The sequence below is a fragment of the Periplaneta americana genome, chromosome 16 (assembly GCF_040183065.1).
Source record: "Periplaneta americana isolate PAMFEO1 chromosome 16, P.americana_PAMFEO1_priV1, whole genome shotgun sequence".
NCBI lineage: Eukaryota > Metazoa > Arthropoda > Insecta > Blattodea > Blattidae > Periplaneta > Periplaneta americana.
Window position 1 is genome coordinate 10,810,026 of NC_091132.1, and position 24,854 is coordinate 10,834,879.

Below are 24,854 nucleotides of genomic sequence, written 5' to 3' on the forward strand. Positions count from 1 at the left end.
AATCTAACCGAAAGTCAAAAGAATTAGCGTACAAAATCCTTGTTCGTCCAATTATGGAATATGGAGCAGTAGGTTGGGATCCGTACAGACAAAACCAAATCGATTCAATAGAAAAGGTCCAACGCAAGGCAGCAAAATATGTCAAAATGGGGAAGGGACATGGTGAGGAGATAGTAAAAGACTTAGGGTGGGAATTTCTCAAGTCAAGGCGACGAAAAACCAGACTCATCGCATTGTTCAAGGCAGAAATGGGACACAAAGCATGGACCGATATCAATGCTAGATTAGCAACACCATCATACTTAGGAAGGACTGATCATATTAGGAAGTTTAAGTGTAGAAAACAAAGAACGGACGTGGCAAAATTTTCCTTTGTTAACCGCACAATAGCAGACTGGAACAGCTTATCTGCGGCAATCTTTCAGGGTGGTCCTCTTAAAATCAATACCTTTAAAGAAAGGTTAAGAAGCTTAGACTGAAAATTTAATTAGAGGTGCAGTGTAGGCCTAATTATTTAAGTTGTGTCATGTAATTCATTGAGTTGATATATATTTAATTAAGTTGATATGTAATTAATTAAGATCATATGTAATTTAGTTGATATGTAAATAAATTAAGGTGATATGTAATTAATTAAGATGATATGTAATTAAGTTGGTATGTAATTAATTAAGGTGATATGTAATTACTTAAATTGGTAATAGATGGGTGAAATAGAAGTACTTATAAGTTAGATTTACTTTTGCTTATCGTAGGCGTTATTATAGAATAGTTTTTATTTATAGTCCTAGGTTTATTGCATCTACTATTTATAGATTTACGTTTATTTTATTTTATTTCATTTACGTTTATTTTATTTTATTTCACGTAATTGTAATTATTGTATATTATATATCACTACCACCGGGTGTATACCCAATTGTAGTGTTAATAAATACATACATACATACATACATACATACTTAGGCCTACTGCCTTTTAAGGAACCCGGAGGTTCATTGCCGCCCTCACATAAGCCCGCCATTGGTTCCTATCCTGAGCAAGATTAATCCAGTCTCTATCATCATATCCTCTGAAAATCATTTTTAAGTAAATACCAATGTAAGATTCGCTGCTTGGGATCAGATAGAACTCTTTCCGTTTTACGGATTGGTCAGAGTACTTTTCAATACTCTTTTTAAATATGTGTAAAATGGTGTTAAGGAATGAATGGAAGTGAGAAATTATATTTAAGCTTATGTAATTTAATGTTGATAATATTGAAGGTATAACAAAATACAGTATTTGTAACAATTAAAATTAGAACTGTCGATTTAATCCATTAATCGAACCTATTAACCAATTAATCTTAAAATCAGATTAACAGATTAAATTTATTTTAATCGATTAATCGAGCGGATTACAATTATGGTGTGGTGGAGGAAACATAACTGCTTCGTGAAGTTTTGTAGCACAACTTCTGTATATCATTTGGTGCGGTAAAGTCTTAAGCTATAGCTAATCGACAGGTCATTAATGTAAACTGATGTTATTGCCTTCTTGCTTTAAAAGCAAAAGCAATAATACGGTGAGTAATCTACAGGTCAATGTTATTTAGTTTTGCATATTTGTGAACTTTAGTTACAAATATGGCTTATGAACCGTTGCGTAGAAAACTTGGTGAAAGTTTCGGATTTAAATTAAACGACTGTGGAAAGGCGAGGGACAGAAAAACAATATTTTGTAAGAAATGCAGAAAATCGTTCACTTATAATGAAGCACAAATGGTCTCTAACATAATTTTAAACATGTTCACAGTTTGGCAAAGCGACGTGACTGTAAATAAATGTAAACTAGAATTTTGTTTATAAGTTACACTCATCAGTTTCAATTGCTTATTGATAGTTATTTGCAATAGCTTATACATTAATAACATTTAAAATATTTGCAAAAACGTGTATTCCTCTTTATAGCACATGTTATTATAAAACGATATTAGGTGTCTTTGTTCAAACTTACGAACACTGTTTAAAAATCGACATTTTAGTCGATCGACAGCTCTAATTAAAGTTAGTAGGCCTAACTGGATTTCTTCATGTCGTAGACCTACTTAATATTAATTTTGTATGCCGAATCCTGATATTTCCACAAAATATCAACCCGAGCCTTCATATTCCCACTAAATATTCACCGAGATCCCTAGTGATACGTCTTTCCTGGTTTGTGCACAGGGAAGAAAGATCTCAGCCAAGAGAGACCTTCAAATTCGTGGAATCGTAATGTGACATCTCTTTGCTTCTGTCCTCAGTCTCAAATGTGACGCAAATGCACGAGATGATAGCATGACGAAAGTGGTGTAGGCTACTTTCATTAAATTATGGGAAGTGTCGGAGATTCCCGGTAATACTGCAGGGGCGACAGTCTGGCGCCTAGTCGCCTCCAAGTAAGATTTCATCAATATCGTAAACTCATTTAGATCTGTAAGACCCTGGATTACAATAAAGAGGATAGTTTAATTCTAAATCAGTGCTAACTGAAATGGATTTTTACGTAGGCCTAAGTCAGCCGAGAAATATCAAGAAAGTGGGAAAATAGGAACTATGTTATTAGGGAAAACATGCTTATTGCTTATATAGCATAAAATAAAATAATTATGGTGGCGCGGCGGATGTATACAGAAAATGCAAAAGAGAGAATTGACATAAACTCGATTTGTATCGAAATGGTGAAATAAATAAATAAATAAATAAATAAATAAATAAATAAATAAATAAATAAATAAATAAATAAATAAATAAATGAATAAATGAATGAATAAATAAATAAATAAATAAATGATTGAATGAATGAATGAATAAATAAATGAATGAATAAATGAATAAATAAATAAATAAATATACACTGCTACAAGAATGTCGTTCTTACATGATTAACTATTGGTATATAGCCTAGGGCCTACAGGCACTGTCCCTGTACTATGATATTAAAGGATATCGTAATTGCCTATATCTGGAATCGAATGTAGGTCTATAGCTTGTACAGTCCCCACCAAAAGTTTAGGACCACTTCCATAATTTAGGGTTACGTTCTCGACCAAATTCTTTGATATATATATATATATATATATATATATATATATATATATATATACAGTATATTTTTTTTCTCTAACATATGCAGTATGCAAAATGAATATTTAGGTGAAAAAACTGAGGCAAGTTAAAAAAAAATTATTTCAAGATTATTTATGTGAATTAGACCTATTTTCTTTGCAAGTTCTTTCGTTCTTTATTTATTTCTTTATTTTGCAAAATATCTAATTAAAATTTTTCATCACAAAGTAATTTTCCTAATGGTGGCTACTACATGACCATGTGATGAAGAATTTCTTCTTTAAATGTAAATAGGCCTATAACAAAGCACTCGCCCTGGTTGGCGAAGTTCGTATAGCACTGCCTTCTATGCCTGAGGTTGCGGGTTCGATCCCGAGCTAGGTCGATGGCATTTAAGTGCTTTTAAATGCGACAGGCTCATGTCAGTAGATTTACTGGATGTAAAAGAACTCCTGCGGGACAAAATTCCGGCATACCGGCGACGCTGATATAACCTCGGCAGTTGTGAGCGTCGTTAAATAAAACATAACATTTAACAAAGCAACGGTAATTTATATAACTTAGTATTTACGAGCGGACTACTAGTAGAATACATGCAAAGTATGAGGGGCGGAGGCTGTTGCTGTTAATCTGCGATGGACGGACTGGTGTAACGTGTGTATCATCCATGCACAATGATGCATTTTCATTCAGTAATCTGCTCTTATTGTGTGTTAAGTGCTAATTCTATATATTTTGAATGCGTAATAGCAGTATTATCGCCTCGTTGAAAGGTTATCCATCCCTACTGCCCACACACCCCAACTTATAGACCACCGATAAATGGCATTCCTGGCACTAATCACCTTCTCAGTTCGTATAGCTCGCGCAAGGAACGATTACCGAAAAACAATGATGGCGTTGTTGTCTGTTTTGACGTGTGTATGTATGCACGCCTAGGGGGCGAGAGGTGCTGGCCGATGGAAGTACTGTCTCTTCCAAGAAGATGAACAAATGAGGACATCGCTGTGAAAATAAAGAACGTAGCAAGAGAAAAATTCGAAGCTAATTAAACGCGCAACATATGTTTACGGATGAAATAATAATACCGTGCGATACAAGACACGTATTCACATGCAATGGAACAAACTAAAATTGTAATGTAACTATCACAACGCAAGACTGATTGTATCGACATCATTTCTCTTCCGGCTGTACTCTTGAATATCATTCAAGCTATCTCGTGACCTTTCCTGTCGCCCTCTCTTCCTTATCGCATTGTTTCATTCGCATTCCTTCCGTCGGTATTCCCTGTTTGCGAGACCTGTATCACTAAAAGATTTCCAAAGCTCCTCGTACCGCACTCAGCAAATGATCACAGTAACCTACTAGCAAATGCAGATTATACGAAAAATAGAAGTCTCTAGATGACTATTTTTACATGTTAAAACCATAAACCTTGTATTGTATAATCAGAGAGTTATGTCTTGGTGTGCGTGTAGACTACTACACACACAGGCCTACCAGCACACAACGCGGTGATTCTCCTGGCTTTAGTCTTCCACTTATTTAAATAATGTAGCTCACTTTGTACCTATACTTTTTATTAATTCGAAAATTTATGGAATCATTATGATTTTGCTAATGACATCAGAAGTTTATAAAAATTCTGAAATAATCAAAATTATATTTCCACTTTACCTCTTTGTGAAATGCGATACACAAACAAAACTTGTGCTGAAAACTCATGGAAAAACTGAGAATGATGATTAGGCCGATTTACACTTTGAAGAGAACAATATGAGTAGCTCTTTAAAGCAATAAACTCAACATGCAAATTTTGCGGGTTTGGTCATTTGTGCGCGGAGCGCCTCAAATGTAAAGTGGTGTCTAGCGGAAAGTTCACTATGTAGGTAGTAGAAAATGTGCATTCTAAGAATTAAAAATGTGAGAAAGAAACGATTTAAACTTCAACAAAATATTGTTGAACTTAATTATTTTAATAAAATATTTAGTATTATGCGAGTCTTATGAAAATATACTACGTACGTCTACTTGAAAAACTGCGAAACCTTTACAGTCCTTTAACATAGTGAACTAAATCCCATGACGCTACAATTAACGAGAACAGAGGGCAGTGCCCAACACGTGGCATTTAGTAACTACCAGACGGGATACACGGTAGAGGTACTGCATGATCACACTGCGAATCTACGTGTTGTTAATCGGTTTTTCTTTAACATACCGTTGAAAAAATCATTGCAAGTTATACCCGAGACTCGAACCTGGGCAGTGCTATAGTTGGAAACAAATTTTAGGGGGTATTGTTGAAATATACTTGGTCAGACTAGACTCTGCATAGACTCGTGTTGCACTTATTTTCCAGTTACTTCTTCGTCATGCAGTCGCCTCTGCAAACCTCCTTCCTGATCGCACCCACAATTGCATATAAGACACGAAATTATACGCAGACGCTGGTGGCCCAATACTTTAGGAACAAACGCGTAGGAACTCTTTTACTGGAAGAATATTCCTTTTCTTAGTGCAGATATAGTTCATTACAGTAATGCTCATTCACTTCTTTAGTTGAAATTGGAATAGAATCTGTAATATGTAACTGGACTCAAGATTCATGAACGCACGAAAATTTCCTCCTCTAGCAAACTGCTAGCATTACGCCTGAGCGAGTTTTAAAATTAGCGAATCAGTGTAGCAGAAATCTTGAGGCGCCACAACATAAAATGTGTGTTATGCGAAAGGTATTTACACAAGTTTTGAAATTAGCGAATCAGTGCAGCAGATTTCTTGAGGCGTCATGCCATAAAGTTCTTCTTCTTCTTCTTCTTCTTCTTCTTCTATGGTACAACAGCCTTCTTAGGCCAAGACCGACTCAATTATTCTCCTCCATCTGGTTCTGTCCCGCGCTTCACTCTTCTTCTTCTTCTTCTATGGTACAACAGCCTTCTTAGGCCAAGACCGACTCAATTATTCTCCTCCATCTGGTTCTGTCCCGCACTTCACTCTTCTTCTTCTTCTTCTATGGTACAACAGCCTTCTTAGGCCAAGACCGACTCAATTATTCTCCTCCATCTGGTTCTGTCCCGCGCTTCACTCTTCTTCTTCTTCTTCTTCTTTTTCTTCTTCTTCTTCTATGGTACAACAGCCTTCTTAGGCCAAGACCGACTCAATTATTCTCCTCCATCTGGTTCTGTCCCGCGCTTCATTTTTCCAGCGGCTCACTCCGATTGACTTCAAATCTTTGTCAACATCGTCGAGCCATCTTGTTGCTGGTCGTCCCACTTTTCTTACTGTGTAGAATGGGTCGGTAAGAGTGACTTTTTTACATGGGCTATCATCACCCATCCTATATAGATGGCCTAGCCATCTCAGTCTGTTGGCCTTGATCACTTTAATTATATTCGCATAATTATACAAATTGTATAATTCGGTGTCATATCTGATACGCCAGGTACCCTCTTCATTTACTGGGCCATAAACTTTTCTTCATACTTTCTTTTCGAATACCATTAACCTTTCTATATTTTCTTTACTCAAGGTCCAACTCTCTGATCCATATAATAGGACTGGTCTAATCAATGTTTTATATAGCCTACATTTTGTTTTTATGCTAAGAAAGCGGAACTGGAGTTGCTTCTTTAATCCATAACATTTGTTTGCCATCTTAATTCTTGAGTTTATGTCTACTGTTACACTATTATCATTTGTTATGGTATTTCCCAGGTATTTAAATTGTGTCACATTTTCAAATTTATATTCATGAATAGTGATATGTGTTTCCTTTCCTTGTGTTCTTCCAGTCTGTACTTAGTCTTACCTTCATTAACTGTTAGTCCCATCTTCTTAGCTGCTATTTCTAATTTACTAAATGCTTCTCTTACCACCCTTTCGGATCGACCAATTATGGCCATAAAGTTAGTGTTAATTGTATTATAGTAGTCAGAAAGTACCGGAACTTCGGGCGGCAACGCCATGATCTATAGGCAACTTCTCTGCCTTGTCCGTGTAGTATGTAACCTACTCTCCAGGCGTATACTCAGTGCGAACATAATATATAGATACCTTTTTGCAGATGGTTTAGAACCATTTACACAGCATCGCCTTCAAAGTACGCCTCCTGGGCAGTGACACACTTCTGCCAGCGTCCATACCACTTATCGAAACATTTCTTCAGCCCATTTTTGGTCACTTCCCGCAGAGAGCTTGTCGCATGAATTTTCACCTCTTTGGTTGACGCAAACCGCCGTCCCTTGAGTAGGGATTCGACCTTTGGAAATTAGTAGAAATCTGCTGGAGCAAGATCTGGAGAATATGGTGGCTGTGTTGTGCGAGGAATTCGCGTACTAAGAGCGACCGATGTGCTGGGGCATTGTCATGATGGAGAACCCAATTCTGTCCTTACCATAAGTTGGATTTTCTTCGTTGAAATGCATCACGAAGACGCCGAAGAATTGCAACATGCGCCTCCTTACTGACAGTTCGGCCCTTAGGAATAAACTCGAAATGTACGAACCCTGGATATCGAAGAACACTTCAAGCATTACTTTCCCCTTTGATCGGACGGCACGGAATCTCTTTTGCCGTGGTGAGTCGAGAGAGTCAGAAAGTACCGGAACGCCATGCAACGCCATGCTCTATAGGCAACTTCTCTGCCTTGTCCGTGTGGTATGTGACCTACTCTAGAGGCGTATCTATAGACCCAGTGCTGCTACGCATGAGAATGGAGAAGACCAACGTAGTCGGAAACCAATCGAAATACAAAGCAACTCTTAGCTTCTTTTAGTGAAGATGTGTAGGTATATGTGGTAAAATGAGCTTGAAAGAGCAGAGAGTAACATCAAATTTTATGTTGAACTCGGTAAAACATTTACTGAGACTTTGGCACTCATGTGCTAAGCGTATGGAGAAGAAGAAAATATGTTTCGGACCTGAGTGTACGAGTGGCACAAGTGCTTCACAAGTGGCCGTCTTTCAATGGATGATGATCCACGTTCAGGAAGACCCAGATCGGCAAGAACGGAAGAAATGATATCTCGAGTTGCACAAGAAATCAGACGAGACCGCAGACAGTCAATAGATGATGCGGCTACTTTGTAACATTTCGCATGGTTCTGTACAGTCCATCCTCCACAATAATTTGAAAATGCAACGTGTGTGTGAGCACGTTGTTCCAAGAAGCCTAACAGATGAGCAGCGGGAAGAGCGGCAACTGGTTAGTGGAGATCTGATTGAAGGGTGGACCAGGATCCAACTATCTTGCGCAGAGTGATCACAGGTGACGAAACATGGTGTTTCCTTTACGACCCGCAGCCAAAACGGCAGTTTTCAAAGTGGAAATCTCCCGGCTCACCACGGCAAAAGAAATTCCGTGCCGACCGATCAAAGGGGAAAGTAACGCTTGAAGTGTTCTTCGATACCCGGGGTCTCGTATACCCGCGGTCAGTTTATTCCTGAGGCGTAAGGAGGTCAGTAAGGAGGCGTATGTTGCAATTCTTCGGCGTCTTCGTGATGCAGTTCGACGAAGACGATCCAACTTCTGGCAAGGACAGAATTAGGTTCTCCATCATGACAATGCGCCAGCACATCGGTCGCTCTTAGTGAGCGAATTCCTCGCACAATACAAAATAAGTACAATTACCACGGCAGTATGCAAGCTCGAACTTAACAAATCACAACTACTCCTGAAGTGCCAGACCAAGTATTTCGATAAAACAACGAAGATTATGAGATGCCAACCGCTACTTTTATGCCAGATATCAAAATCAAAATATTTTTCAAGTAGCTAACAGTCTTCATTTCAAAATACTGTATATTAAAGACTATTTATACATAATTAAAATATTTTCGAGGCTATTTTTTCCGGTACGGTAACGAGTTTTTATTTTAGACAGTACGGCGTGCCGGCCCGTACCGGCCCAACTACAGCTCTGAACCTGGGAGTTTATAGTTCATAATCAGAGAAGTTAACCACTTCATCAAAGAGGCAGTCGCCCTAAATATTACAGGAAGCCCTGAAATTTTGTTGAAGACTATACGCTATAGGCTTACACATAAAAAAACACACATACACACAGCGTACACATGCAACGATGGTTTTTCCTACGAGACAATAATCTGAAATGATTTCATTCTTGTATATTGCGTCGTGCAAAAATTTGATTATACATTTTTCACTTGTTTAATTCAACATTTAATAAGCCTTTTTGTTATAATATTCAATCTACAATTTTCTTATTATTATTTTTTCTCTACACTTCACGGATGAGCGAACGAGGCAAATTTTTCCTTCCTTTTCTTGATTCCTTGCTGTATTTCTGGTTCACAGCGATCTACACTGTAGTACACTGATATGCTAATTAAGGAGCCCCATAAACGATAAGATCTGCCTTAAGATGTTCCTGAACAGTCCAGGACTGACCCGGTCTGCCTCCCCGTTTAAGACGTGGCCAGATACAGTACTAGGTTATAAATAGCTTCTGTGTCACATTTTCATAGTCTACTCTTTATAATAATGATCGTATCTGACATAATTATGACTTATTAGTTAGGCTATTACAAATACAACGCAACCTTAACTACCCCCGTGTTCACTAGTTTGCATACACCTCAGGCAATGCCGCTTATCGATTAGCACAAGAACAAAAGAAACGCAGAGAACCGGCCTGGATCGCATAGAGATTTGCCTTGATTGGCACTCTAGCCGTCTAGCCGCACAGTAGATAGGCCTATTCGTTAACAGAGAACATAAAAATGAACTAATACGTTTGTGATGCACTTAAAGCATAAACTACACACACAATATTCTGACAACAATTAGGTCCATATGAAATTCATTATATGGAACACATCACGCTTATTAGGTTATTCTTTCCTGTTACAATAAATTCGTGTAGTATTTTAAACACAATTGATATTGTATGTATGATTTACAAAACTTATTGGACCGACAAGTCAATAGTAACAAATAAATTATGGTAAAAAGAACCTTCATTTGACTGTCTATTTATTACGAATCATTCAAAAAGTGAATAGCATTTAAGGCGAAAGTACTTGTAGCTACTACTTCTTTCTAAATGCTATTCACTTATTGAATGATTCATAATAAACAGACAGTTAAATGAAGGTTCTTTTAATCATCATTTATTTCATATTGTATGAGTTCTTAGGCTTCCCCAAAAACCTAATTCTGAAAATTGATATTATGTGTAATATTTAAACAGTATGTTGTGATTTATTTAATTAGTTATTGACGTAATTTACGTTGAGAACCAATGTTTTAGGAGGTGACATTATGGACTAATGTGAGCACAAACGTTCATATAAACATGTTTCCAAAGATACAGTACAGCTATTTGAATGTTAAACATAACAAGCCTTACAAGTGAGAAAAAATAGATAAATGACTTTATGATGACATTTATTGCTTATTTACATGGTATCAATACATTTCAACATTTCAAGAACTAAAATTTAATAATTCCGGTGAGTAATTATTTTCTTTTGTGCAATGAGATACCTTTAACTTGTTATTCGCCCTGACTCAACGAGTATTCAGTAACATATGTCGCTAGATTCAAGAAGCATAGACCACTTAATTCGTCAGAGACCATTCAGAGTACGACCCAGGCGATGATTCACATTACACTCATAATGGATGATGATGATGATGATGATGCAGAAAACTGTTGGGATGTCACAGTGAAACCGGAGTATCCGGAGAAAAACCCTGTGTTGCCTGGAACACGGGCTTGCCAATCAGAAGTTATAAATGCAGGATGGATCAACAGGGATTTGAACCCAGATTCCCTCACTTATAACCCCAGTGCGCTGGTATAACGTTTAGTGACATTTAATATTATTATAGAAAACATTTCCATGTATTGTGGGTCCCTATCACCACGGCATGGCGCGTCCTCAGGTTGCGGATAGAGGAGACGGCCTCCAGATATGGAGGGTAGGTGCGAATATATTGATTAAGCAGTCGTGGACAGCCGATAAGGGGTGGTCCTCCAGCTTGGGGGTTGGGCGAAGGGCTAACAACCCATCACCGTAAAAAACAGCTTGTTACGAAACCTACCAATATAGAGTGTCAGTTGGGAGGCCGGAGGGAAAAAGACCTTTGGGGAGGCCGAGACGTAGATGGGAAGATAATATTAAAATGGATTTGAGGGAGTTGGGATATGATGATAGAGAGTGGATTAATCTTGCTCAGGATAGGGACCAATGGCGGGCTTATGTGAGGGCGGCAATGAACCCCCGGGTTCCTTAATAACCAGTAAGTAAGTATAGAAAACATTTTTCAAGAATTCATGGTCCACAATTTCCGAGACTACCTTTTCTACTCTATCTAACGAAATGATTGATATCAAGCGTGAAGCCAGAACTTTGGTGTTGGTGGTGGTGGTGGTGGTGGTGGTGGTGGTGGTGGTGGTGGTGGTGGTGGTGGTAATGGTGGCGACCAGTTACGGTCGCTCTCTTCGTAGCTGTGATTATTTTGTTGAATAAAAAAAAAACATTTTTGTCTCATTCACAGTACAAATTCACTTTATTTGGTGCACTGAACCGTATAAAATGACCTTTATTGCTGTCACTGGTCGTTCATTCAGCACCTACTGATGTGCGTTGGAATGAGGTAGCGCCATTGAAACGGTGACGTGAAACGTGTTGTGGGCGTTGCTTACGTAATAATTACAGCTGGCGGAAAATTTTTGAGAGCGTTCTACGTAGTTGTTCGTTCCTCCGATAGGAGCACTTATATTAGGTACAAAAATAGGCCTACATTCTCATCCATTAATTATTATTACTCGTCTGTCAGTGAATGAGATTAATTCTCAATAAATCGTTGTAGAGAACTGTTCTAAATACGATAGGGTATTTCTATTCCAGTGTTAACTGTAACCACTTATTTATTACAAAGCGTTTTCTGAATTTATTATTATAGTCCACACCTGTGGAGTAACCGTTAGCGAGTCTAGTCGCGAAACCAGGTGGCCCGGGTTCGATTCCCGGTCGGGGCAAGTTACCTGGTTGAGGTTTTTTCCGAGGTTTTCCCTCAACCCAATATGAGCAAATGCTGGGTAACTTTCGGTGTTGGACCCCGGACTCATTTCACCGGCATTATCACCGTCATCTCAGTCAGACGCTAAATAACCAAAGCTGTTGATAAAGCATCGTAAAATAACCTACTAAAAAAATTATTATGCTATAGGCCTAAGCTAAGGCATACATTGAAATTTATTTCTAGACGATGTTCACTCATTCACAGTGTTTTGTCCAAGGGAAGGTCTTTCACTGCAAACCCAGCTTTTTCCAATCTTTGTTATTTCCTACCTTCCTCTTAGTCTCCGCATATGAACTTCATATCTAAACGTCGTCTATCATATCATATCTTCTTCTGTCTCGAATTCTTCTTCCGTTCACCAGTCCTTCCACTGCATCTTTCAGCAGACAGTTTCTCCTCATACAGTGACCCACCAATTCCTTTTTCTCTCCCTGATCAGTTTGAGCATCATTCTTTCCAACACAGCTTTATTTCTTATTCTGTCTGTCCATTTCACACACTCCATTAAAACATTTTATGAATTAAAAATTATCCAAAAAATTAACGCCCCGATGCTACCACGCACCTCCAACATATACTAATTTCATCGTAAAACTTAAAAAACGCATGCAACTGAATCAGAAATCAAATACGAATTACGCACATAAAGTTGACAGTCTGTTAGGCTAAATTGAAACTGCGAAATATTAACATAGGCTATCATACGATTAACAGAAATTACGTTGACGTAATGTGCTGGCAGGCCTACATACAGTACATACTACATCGACATGCAATCCTTTTACTTCTTAATATCAGACTGCTGTTAACCCGGTTTTCGTTCCCAAGAAATTTGTAGGCTATGTCTCCTCCCTTCACTGTGCAGTTTTGTAACGGTCCTTAAGATGCAGTATCTAGCTCTCCACTCCACGTCACGTGTCTCGTATAAAATGCACTCGAGCACAAATGGGTGGAAAATTCTTCTTAATGAATAATAATTACTTCAGGAATTTTTCACTTTAATAATATTGCACTTTTATGAACTAGCCTACATAAACTTCTTGCACCGCACTCCTACTCGCCTCATCAAAATCGCCAACAGCAGTTTTATCTAATATTTCTGTTGGATGATATTGTCGACTTTTTTTCTAGCTGCCTACTAGACATTCTAACTTATTATGATACATTATCTTGCTTTACTTTCTTTACACCGCAGTAGTTGGCACGCTCGCATATTCTGCCGTCGTTTATGAGGCTCGCATCATAGGCAATGCCCGTTCTTCGAGCTTGAATTCTTATTACATTACTAGCCGTACCCGTGCGCTCCCCTGCACCCGTTAGAAATAAATATAAAGTAATTACATAATTAAAATAGGACGTTTTAGCCAGGGAACATTCGTGTTTGATAGAAGGATAAATCGTTTAATATGTTACTTAATTTAAATTGCATCCAAATAATTAAAATGCGATCATTTTGGTCCAGAGACACTCATTTGGTGCAATGACAATTCCTTTAACATGTTTCTAATTTTTATTACATGCAACCATAGTTTAATGAACATTGACAGCATTTAGATTTAATGTGTATACTTTATTTTACTTGTTATAGGTTTCCATTGAATTATGGTAATAACTTAATTTTAACTCTTGTTTTCTACGTATTCAGTAAATGACGTTTGGCCCACTATGGTTCTGAACCCTTCAAATAACTTGAATTATATTATATAATATTACATTACATATATTATAATATAATATAATATATTATATTATATTATATTATATTATATTACATTACATTATATTATATCAGAAGTTACTGTAATAACATTATAGCATTATGTCCATCTAGAGAAACTACACTTTCCAATGGTGAAATAATAATTAATTATACAAATCGGTTAATTTAGCTTCCGATATTACCTCATACAAACACAGAAACATTCTCTGTAGGCTATCTTTCATAGCTTTCGATTGTTGTTGTCCAAGAACCCTTATAGACGAAGTCATTTGTTTTTTATTTCATTATACGGCCTTAGATGGCAGTTATTTTAATTTTAAAACTCATTTATCTCATTAAATATCAGTCCTATCAAAATTTTTCAAGGAGTAAAACTTATCGAAAATGATTTAAAAAAAAACTTTTGTTGTGTAACATTTTTCACAAAAATCAATAATAAGCGAGATATTTCGGTTTATTTAATTCAGGCCCCCTTATAACCCCCCTTTTAAATAATGTATTTTGAATGCCATATAGCCTAAAATCTAAGTTACAACGAACATAATTTGGCGAAAACGTAATACGGCGAACGCCAGTAGGGGAAGTTATCCCCACCCACATGAAATGTGCATTCGACACAACACTAGCCTATCACGTAGAGTATGTGGTGAGCTTGTAGGGGAAAAGTGGAAAGGAGTCGTGGGCGGAGCTTAGCGTTCGCCGTATTACGTTTTTATATTCCAATTTTCATCGAAATCCGTTCATCCATTATCGCGTGAAAAGGTAACAAACATACATACGTACAGACAGACATACAAACAAAAATTTCAAAAAAGCGATTTTCGGTTTCAGGGTGGTTAATTATATATGTTAGGACCAATTATTTTGGGAAAATCGAAAATTACCAGAAAAATTTCGGCTACAGATTTATTATTAGTATATATTTTAAAAACGTTTGCTATGACTGTTCGCGCTTTGCAAGCTTTCTACGCTAGGAATTTTAAAATCGTTTAAATGCTAAATTTTTAATAAATTCACACTCACTGTCGACTACTTAGCGTTCGTCAAAGTGTGTTCCGCGGAACCCTGGAGCAAATCCCAGAGATTCCGAAAATCCTAAATGTTTTTAAATTTTAATTTATATTTAGACGATACTATAAAATGTATGCAAAAATCACTACAATATGAATCATCATGAAATATCACCAATCAAATTGTGAAAAATAATACTTTTATTAATGGCGTTATTATTATTATTATTATTATTATTATTATTATTATTATTATTATTATTATTATTATTGAACTTGCAAAACTGAAAATATTGTTCATTCATCACTGGATTTTCTATGTCTGTGTCACCAAAACAAAATGCAGAAACAGACTAAATGCAGAGGCAGAAATAAGGCTACAACTTTGCAACCAGAAGTAAAAAGAATCTGCGGACATAAAAAAAACGCAAACACATTATTAATACTTTCGAATGTTGCAGTTACACCCACTTCAATAAATGTATAATAATAGGCCTAATACTCGTAGTAGTAGTAATAATAATAATAAAAATAATAATAATAATAATAATAATAATAATAATAATAATAATAATACTTACTTATGGCTCTTAAGGAACCCGGAGGTTCATTGCCGCCCTCACATAAGCCCGCCATCGGTCCCTATCCTGAGCAATATTAATCCAGTCTATAGAATCATATTCCACTTCCCTCAAATCCATTTTTATATTATCTTCCCATCTACGTCTCGGCCTCCCTAAAGGTCTTTTTCCCTCCGGCCTCCCAACTGACACTCTCTATGCATTTATGGATTTGCCCATATGTGCTACATGACCCGCCCATCTCAAACGTCTAGATTTAATGTTCCTAATTATGTCAGGTGAAGAATACAAAGTATGCAGTTCTGCGTTATGTAACTTTCTCTATTCTCCTGTAACTTCATCCCTCTTAGCCCCAAATATTTTCCTAAGCACCTTATTCTCAAACATCCTCAATCTCTGTTCCTCTCTCAAAGTGAGAGTCCAACTTTCACAACCATACAGAAGAACCGGTAGGCCTAATATAACTGTTTTATAAATTCTAACTTTCAGCTTTTTTGAGAGCAAACTAGATGATAAAAGCTTCTCAACCGAATAACAACAAGTTTTTCCCATATTTATTCTACGTTTAATTTCCTCCCAAGTATCATTTATAGTTGTTAATATTGCGCCAAGATAGCCTATTTGAATTTTTCCATCTTTTCGAAAGATAAATTTCCAATTTTATATTTACATTTCGTACAATATTTTGGTCACGAGACATAATCATATACTTTGTCTTTCCGGGATTTACTAGCAAACCTCTCTCTTTACTTGCTTTTATTAAAAGTCCTGTGTTTTCCCTAATCGTTTCTGGATTTTCTCCTAACATATTCACGTCATCCGCATAGACAAGCAGCTGTTATAACCAGTTCAATTCCAAACCCTCTCTGTTATCCTGGACTTTCCTAATGCCATACTCTAGAGCAAAATTAAAAAGTAAAAGTGATAGTGCATCTCCTTGCTTTAGCCCGCAGTGAATTCGAAACGCACCCGACAGAAACTGATCTATATGGACTCTGTTGTAGGTTTCACTGATAAGTGAGACACATTTTAATTGATCGAACTAGTTTCTTGGGAATACCAAATTCAATAAGAATATTATATAAAACTTCTCTCTTAACCGAGTCACATGCCCTTTTTTATAAAGCTTACCTACTGAATATTCTCCTCTGTTTCCAATCCACACCTATTTTCTTCAGGATCCCATAGCTAAGTTTATTCCAATCCACTCTGTTAAAAGCCTTTTCCAGGTCCACAAATAGCCCACGACTAGAACCTACACTTCTTTATTTTTCTCTAGTTATTTTTCGACGATTGTTCACAGCAATCCAACTGCATCTCTCGTACCTTTTCCCTTCCTGAAGCTAAATTATTCTCCAACTTAGCATATAAACGCCGATTCAGTATTCGCAGGAGAATCTTCGTCGAGTACGATATTAGGCTGATAGTCTTCAACTCATTGCATTTCTTAGCATTATTTTTCTTTGGTATTGCAAGTAACATTGTCTCGTGAAATCTTCAGGTCACACGCCATCCTCATATATTTCGTTGCATAATGGTAGAATTTCCTTCCTGTCTTCAAAGAAGCATTTCACTAATTCAGTGGACATTCCCTCAACTCCTATTGTTTTCTCATTCTTCGTTTCCCTAAACGTTAGTTAAACTTCTTCTCTTAGAATAGAAGAGGTCTCGCTATTCTCCGACGCGTTACAGCGCACCAAAACGCTGCTCTCACAGTGGAACGCTACCATGTAAATAAGGTATGTGATTTTTCTTAGCTCAAATCCATGAGTTACGAAGTTTATGTACTTATCCATTTAGCCTATATGGCACCAAGCCTCATCTGAGAGAAATGTTTTTTCGAGGATGATCACACTGTTGTGAAATAAATTACGAAACCACCTGCAATGATTAACGCACTTAGCGACGTCTGGTGGCTTTAGTTCTTATACCATATATTCTACACTCTGCATGTAGGTAACTTTGCATGATTCGATCTTTAGGCCTATTCACTGATCCGAGTGATACCTCAACTTCCTGTGACAAAATAATGCTATGTAGATTTCCGTGAATATTTGAAGTGTTGCTGGACAATTCCAAGAAAAACTAGAGTAATTTAGTCCTCTGATTTCTCGGTCTATTTTTCACAGATCTTGTGCTACGAAATGGACGTACACTGATACAGTATGCACGGTATATACGCAGTGCTAAAACATCAGGATATTTACGTTGTCATATCCGCACACAGTCCTGATAAGATATAACTTAATATCCTACAGTCGAAGTCTGCCAGTAGTGAGAGATCTTCTGATCGTGCGGAATTTTCATAGGCCTATAGAACTTTTCCTTGTTAGTTTTGCTATTGTCAAGTAAAAGCTCTTTTTTTATCGAGTCTTTACAGATTACATAGGTATATGAAAGCGGATATTTTCAAACATACAGTTTATTTTTTCTCATGGTTTGAGACTGATGGGTGAGGTTGTTTCTTTTTACATTGTCGGGGCATCAACCCAGTAGCACAACTTCAGACCTGGAGGACCAGGGAGATTTTCTTTCGGGATCTCCTTTTCCTTAGAAGGCTGCATTCTCTGCGGCTTACGAGACTCCTCTTCACGGTTTCATACTTGGGGATTTCCTTCCACATAATGACAGATGTTCATATATTGGCAAATAAATTTATTTTATCAAATTGGGAAAGTGAACATAAAAGAGAGAGGTTAAACTAAGGTAAAGAAAGAAAGAAATTGGGAAATAATATAATTTAATTTAAATATCTTCCTTTTAAAACCAAGACTTAGAATTCCTAGGAAAGCACCCATAAGAGCTAAAATAATTTTAGGAAATAAAATGTCTGAAACAAGTTCAGAATTTTAATTAGATCTATCTGGGTTCTGACATTTCTTTTAAACGGGATACATATAGGGTAGACCAGGGTAATTGTAAACACTTTTCACTGATTTCAAATATATTTCAACATTACACAACCCTCAGTAATGGTAAGCATGACAAAGAAACATTGTGATATTTTTAGATCTTTCTTTTCTCTGAAAATGGGTTTAAAATAATAAGGTTGACTTTTTTCATCTTTTAATTGCTAGTTTACATTTACCCCATCTGTTTACATTTACTCCTTTGAGAGGGGGTAACTGTAAACACTAATTCTCGCACGGGCTATCATACACTGAACATTTTTTGTTCTGTTTCAGAAGAAAGAGCTGTACTCCTTCCAACCCCAATTTTGGCCACTGGTACATTTCGTCCCTTTAACCTATGATATATGACGATATAGGAACTCAGTACCTCTCCTGAGCTTCACGATAACTATAGTTAGGGGAGAGTCGGGTAGTGTCGGACATCGGGTAGTATCGGACAATGCGTTTCTTTCATCTACCACCATATGGTAGTACCTTGAATGGCATGGTTACGTTTCTCTACGCCACGGCACAGAAACGTAACCATGTCAATCAGGTACTATCATCGTGTGGTAGATGAAAGAAACTCACTGTCCGATATTACCCGATGTCCGATACTACCCGACTCTCCCCTACTATTTTTCACATCTGTGACAACCCTCTCTAAATCCTCTACAGTGTAGTTGAGTGAGAGTCTCTTTCTAATATAATTTCTTGGCATTTTGGTTACTGAAAAGTACGAAATGTAACTATAGTAAAACATATTTACAATTATCCCCAAGCAATTAAAACTATGGGGCAAATGTAAACACGTCATAATTTAATGAACTGAGGTTATGGGAGATCTCAAAATCATTGTAATAAATGTTAACTACTATACATTACTCATATAAACAACATATTCTTAAAAAAATAGCACTGTACGTTTACTTACAATGCCAAAAATGAAGGAGAAGCAAGATTCTTTCTCAACTTTTTTTGTAGACTTTTACAAAACATTCGTTCACAACTCCTATTTAGCGCCAAACTGCTTTGTAGGTTAGCCAACATGTTAATTTAAATATTCCCCCGAATTAAAATTTTTATATTGACAGTTTTGTATTTCTCACAGCATTTGTTTACAATTACCCTCGTCTACCCTATACAAAATAAATAAAATAAAATAATATCGGACAATATGTGGATTGTGAAACTATCGCTTCAAGCAAAATAAATTAAACTTCTCATATATTTATTAGGATACACAAAACTGGATAAAATCAGGAATCAAGAAATAAAATATCACCCAATCACTAATGTATAAGCAACGTATAGAGTTTCTCTAAACTTAAGGCTCGGGTAAATAACCTTTTTAGAACACTTTCATAATAAGGAACAAATGGTCTGCGACGGGACGTTTCGTTTCAGCCTAACAAGGTTTTATGTCATTACTTGGGCGATCTTACAGAGACTGAGGCTTATGTACGAAGGACGACAGGTGAAAGTTCGGCCACACATGTACAATATCGCCCATGCTCGACGATGTATAACCTGCTCTTATTGTACCATGTTCAGTTCTAACGCTGTAATTTTATCGCGTCGCTGAATGGTTATCTTTCCTCATTGCCCTCGCACTTCAACCTACAGGTCACTGATAAATGATTCCTGACACTTGTCATCATTTCAGCTCTTAAATGGTTCCCCCGGAAAGCTGAACAAGAGAAAGCAAACTTGTGACACAGCTGTCTTAAAGGATTTGCTCATTTATTTCGTAATGTTATTATTGTCTTGCTCTGCACGGTGTCCTAGGAATAGTGAAGCAACTCATGTAAATGAGAATCAGTCTACACATTCGTACAGATCCTCGCGCAACTCGCTATCTCTCTCGCACAGTGAGCCATCGCATCCTTGCGGTGACGTCATCGATCGATGACCCAGGCAACCAGCTCAGTCTATTCCCACTCCAGCCGACAAAAAACGAAATTCAACATCAAGACTCTCACAACGAGCAACTGTGACGTCAGGCTTCGAAAAGACATCGAGTGGCGACACCTGAATGAGCGGGTCCTTCTTAATCCGTGGACTGCCTGTGATCGGTTAATTGTGTCAGCTCGTTAATCCTCGGAGCAAACTGCATTCTGCACTCACTTTCTCATATCGTTAACCTTCTTCTCTCCTCTCCCTACCATGCAACTCCTCTCCCTACCACAACCCACCACCCTATCTGTCTCTCTCCATGTACGTTCCCTCCCCTCACCTCCCCACTCGGGCATTGTATAATTGCATATACGAGGGGACTCCTCGCCCACGGCCCACGGCCACACTGACAAGTTTAACACGCCTCATCATTTTCTAGTCCTACGGAATTTCAATATCAATATTCAGCGAATCACCTTACAAAAACAATAATAATAATAATAATAATAATAATAATAATAATAATAATAATAATAATAATAATAATAATAGATTTGTATACCACATGAATAACTTGCTACACGTTCGTTTCATTCATAATTTTCTGTCCAAGAGCAGGTCTTTCACTGCAAACCCAGCATTTTCAATCTTCCCTCTTTTCCGCCTTCCTATTAGTGTCCGCATACGATCTATTCATCTTAATGTTGTATATCATACATGGGCACAATTTTCGGTTACGTGAGGCACTCGATTTGAAATAGTTTGTTTACTAGAAGAGGAGACTGCAGAGTAGGATGGGAAATATAAACTGTTGTGACCTGCGTCACCTTATCGTAATCGCTAAGGCGGTCAGTGGCGAATTGTTAGGAAAGCGCTTGTTTAACGTGAGAGACTCGAAAACTTTTATTCAATTTGGCAAATTAATTCGGCAACTTTAATCATAAACCTCTTTACTATTTCTCCATCATTGAATTGATTTAAATGACAGGCGAGAAATTCCGTAACTAGCCAATAATATTCCATCACGTTGTCTACGTTTATTTTCTTGAATATTCTGGCGTTTCTCAAGATTACTTAATAGATTTGCACGTTCTCGACCTAAAATAATTTCAGAAAATCATATTTCGTTTTCTACGCACATTTTTTTTTTTTTTTTTTTTTTTTTTTTTTTTTTTTTTTTTTTTTTTTTTTTTTTTTTTTTTACGTACAAACAACATTTAATTCCTCGTACCTTTTAATGCAGCGTGTTTAAGGTATAATGTCGTGTTTAGTAGGCTATACTATGCAAAAGTTAGGATCATAAATTTTCTTCGGAGTAGTACGAAAAACAACATTTAATTTGTCTTACCTTCTAATTCAGCATGTTCTTTATGACATAAGGACTAATGTCGTTGTATATTAAATTTATTAATGCCTAATAGGATTTTCGAGCATAACATACTTCGTATGTTCTCCCCTTCTAAACAGAAAAAAAAACTCTTCCTCCCATTTCTCATGAAATAATCGTTTTCTAACGCGTACACACTGCTTTCATAATGTCATTATCCCACCACTGATATTGTTTATGAAACTGATATAGAACCTGCCCACGTCTAGGAGCTACGTGAGGGAGGAAAGGGGTCTGTGAAGATGATGTCACTCAGAGCGATAATCTCTGTGAAGGTCAGTGAGGCACAAATTCTCAATTGAGGCACGATGCCCAAGTATGTTGTATATTATCCGATATCTTCTTCTGCCCAGAACTATTTTTCAGTTCACCATTCCTTCCACTGCATCCTTCAGCAGACAGTTTCTTCTCAGCCAGTGACGGTAGTGAGCCAGCCAATTTCTTTTTCTCTTCCTGATCAGTTTCAACGTTATTTTTTCTTCACCCACTTTTTCGAGCGCAGCTTCATTTCTTAATATCTCTCCATTTTACACTTTCCATTCTTCTTCATATCCACATTTCAGTGTTTTCAGTAGTTTCTCTTCACTTCGTTGTAATGTCTATGTTTCTACCCCATACAATGCCATCTCCATACAAAGCACTTCCTAAGTCTCTTTCTTAGTTCCTGTTCCAAATTCCGCAGAAGATGTCCCTTTTTCTGTTAAAAGTTTCATTTGTCATTTCTGTCTTTGTAGTACAACCCAAAGTATTTGAAGCTGTCCACTTGTTTTGCTGCCTCTTTTCGAATTCGCACGTTTACCTTCTTTATTTATCTTCCGATAACCATGGTCTTAGTCTTGTTTGCATTTATCTTCATCTCATATTGCTCACAGCTGTCATTTAGTTTCAGTAGCATATTCCTTACTATCATCTCCTCTTCTGCTAACAATGCCATATCATCAGCAAATCTAATGCACTTTACTCTTATTCCTCCTACTATCACACCTCCCATGTTCTGAAAATAATTCTTCACTAAATCCTCCAAGTAGGCCTAGACGTTGAACAAGGTAGGTGATAAACGGCATCCCCCAATTCTACTTCCCTCTCATATTTCTTTTCCTATCCTGACTGACTCGTTGTTTTATGTAACTACAGCTAAAGATTACTTAATAGCCTCCCCTCTTTCCAATACACACCAGTTTTCTTCAGGATTGCTATACGTTTATTTCAGTTCACTCTGTCAAAAGCCTTTTCCAGGTCTACAAATATTGCAAATATAGTTAACTTATTTATCTTTCTCTAGGTAGGTCTATCTTTCGCAGCAGCTTAATTGCATCTTTCGTACCTTCTCCCTTCCTGAAGTCAAAGTACTCTTCTTCAAATTCTCCTTCCATCTTAGAATATAGGTCTAAATATCGATTCAGTGGTCGCAGCAGAATCTTCGTTGAGTGCGATATCAGCCTGTTAGTCCTGAACTCATTAATTTTCTTAGCATTATTTTTCTTCGATATCGACAACAACACTGTCTCAGTGAAATCTTCAGGCCATTCGCATTTTTCGCCTTCTCATACAGATGCTTCACGTACTAGAGCTAAATTAACCGGACTATTCCGTGTCTCATATACCTCTTCTACAATATATTTTGTCCACCTTTTCAATAATAATAATAATAATAATAATAATAATAATAATAATAATAATAATAATAATAATAATAATCATAATCATAATCATAATAATACTCATAATAGGCCTAATCTACTTTAAAAAGAAATTGAAAGTTAGAATTTATAAAACAGTTATATTATCGGTTGTTCTGTATGGCTGTGAAATTTGGATTCTCACTTTGAGAGAGTTAAAAAGGTTAAGGGTATTTGAGAATAAGGTGTTTAGGAAAATGTTTTAGGCTAAGAGGGGTGAGAAAGTTACACAACGCAGAACTACACGCATTATATTCTTCACCTAACATAATTAGGAACATTAACTCCAGACATCTGAGATGAGCAAAGCATGTAGCATGTTTGAGTGAATACAAAAATGCATATAGAGTGTTAGGCCTAGTTGGGAGACCTGAGGAAAAAAAACCTTTGGAGAGGCCGAGACGTAGATGAGGGGATAATATTAAAATGGATTTGAGGGACTGGGATATGATGCTAGGGACTTGATCGATCTTGCTCAGGATATGGACCAATGGGGGATTTATGTGAGGACGACAATGAACCTCCGGGTTCTTTAAAAGCCATTTGTTTATAAATAATAGAAGTTTGATACCATATGAAAATCTTGCTACACGTAATAATGTATGAAATTAATACCTTATAAAACTTTCAAACGTCTTTAATCGAAATGAAGTAATAAAATACAGTAGACCTATGTATTTTTTAGTAAAAAGAAATTCATTGACTTATTTCATAGCCTGATTTATCATATATTTTTACTGTGTACTTTCTGGATATAGAACATAGGGATTTAACATTGCCATAAGACACCTACATATGCAACTATGAAGAAATATCTTAATAAGTTGGCCATGTTTGGAAATTAGCAGGTTTTGTTAATTTGTGAAACAAGAGAACGTCATTAGTCTATTATGGTTGCTAAGTCAAAGTCTGATGCTCTCTTGTTTTGCAAATTTGAGAGGTTTGGTGAAAGAACCAGGTTGTTCCAATTTTTGTTTTCCAAATTCTAGGTTAGGCCTATATATTCACATAGAAAAAAAACATATTTCATTTGGTGGAACAGCTATGTAGTTCCACAGCATATCCCTTTGCAGCATAGTGGTTGTTTAGAAGAACCACAGTTTTCTTTCTTTCTAAATTTTATGGCACGGATATTCCACCAAGGAACCACCTCTTGAGTATACATAGAGGTGCCATTTGTGTTTTGAAATTGTGTGCAGAGTTAAAATGTTGAAAAAAAAATTGATCGAAATTTTGTTATAAAAATAATTTGTGCTGCAAAGGATTAAATTCAGATTTACAGCTTGCAAGGATCTACCTCTTCCTGCCAGTGTTTAGTTCAGATACTGTTGGGGAAAGAGGTTTTTCTTATATAAATTATGCAGTTTGATTTCGTTTACCATCATTTTACTTCACTGCATGATTTATAAACATTTATCTACTACTAAGAATAGGTCAATTTTCATCTCGTCTTTTCAAATGCCTTTCGGGTTACGACAACAATCGACGTAACATGAATGCCAGTAACTGCCAAAGTGATTTCTTGTGTACCACTGCTTTG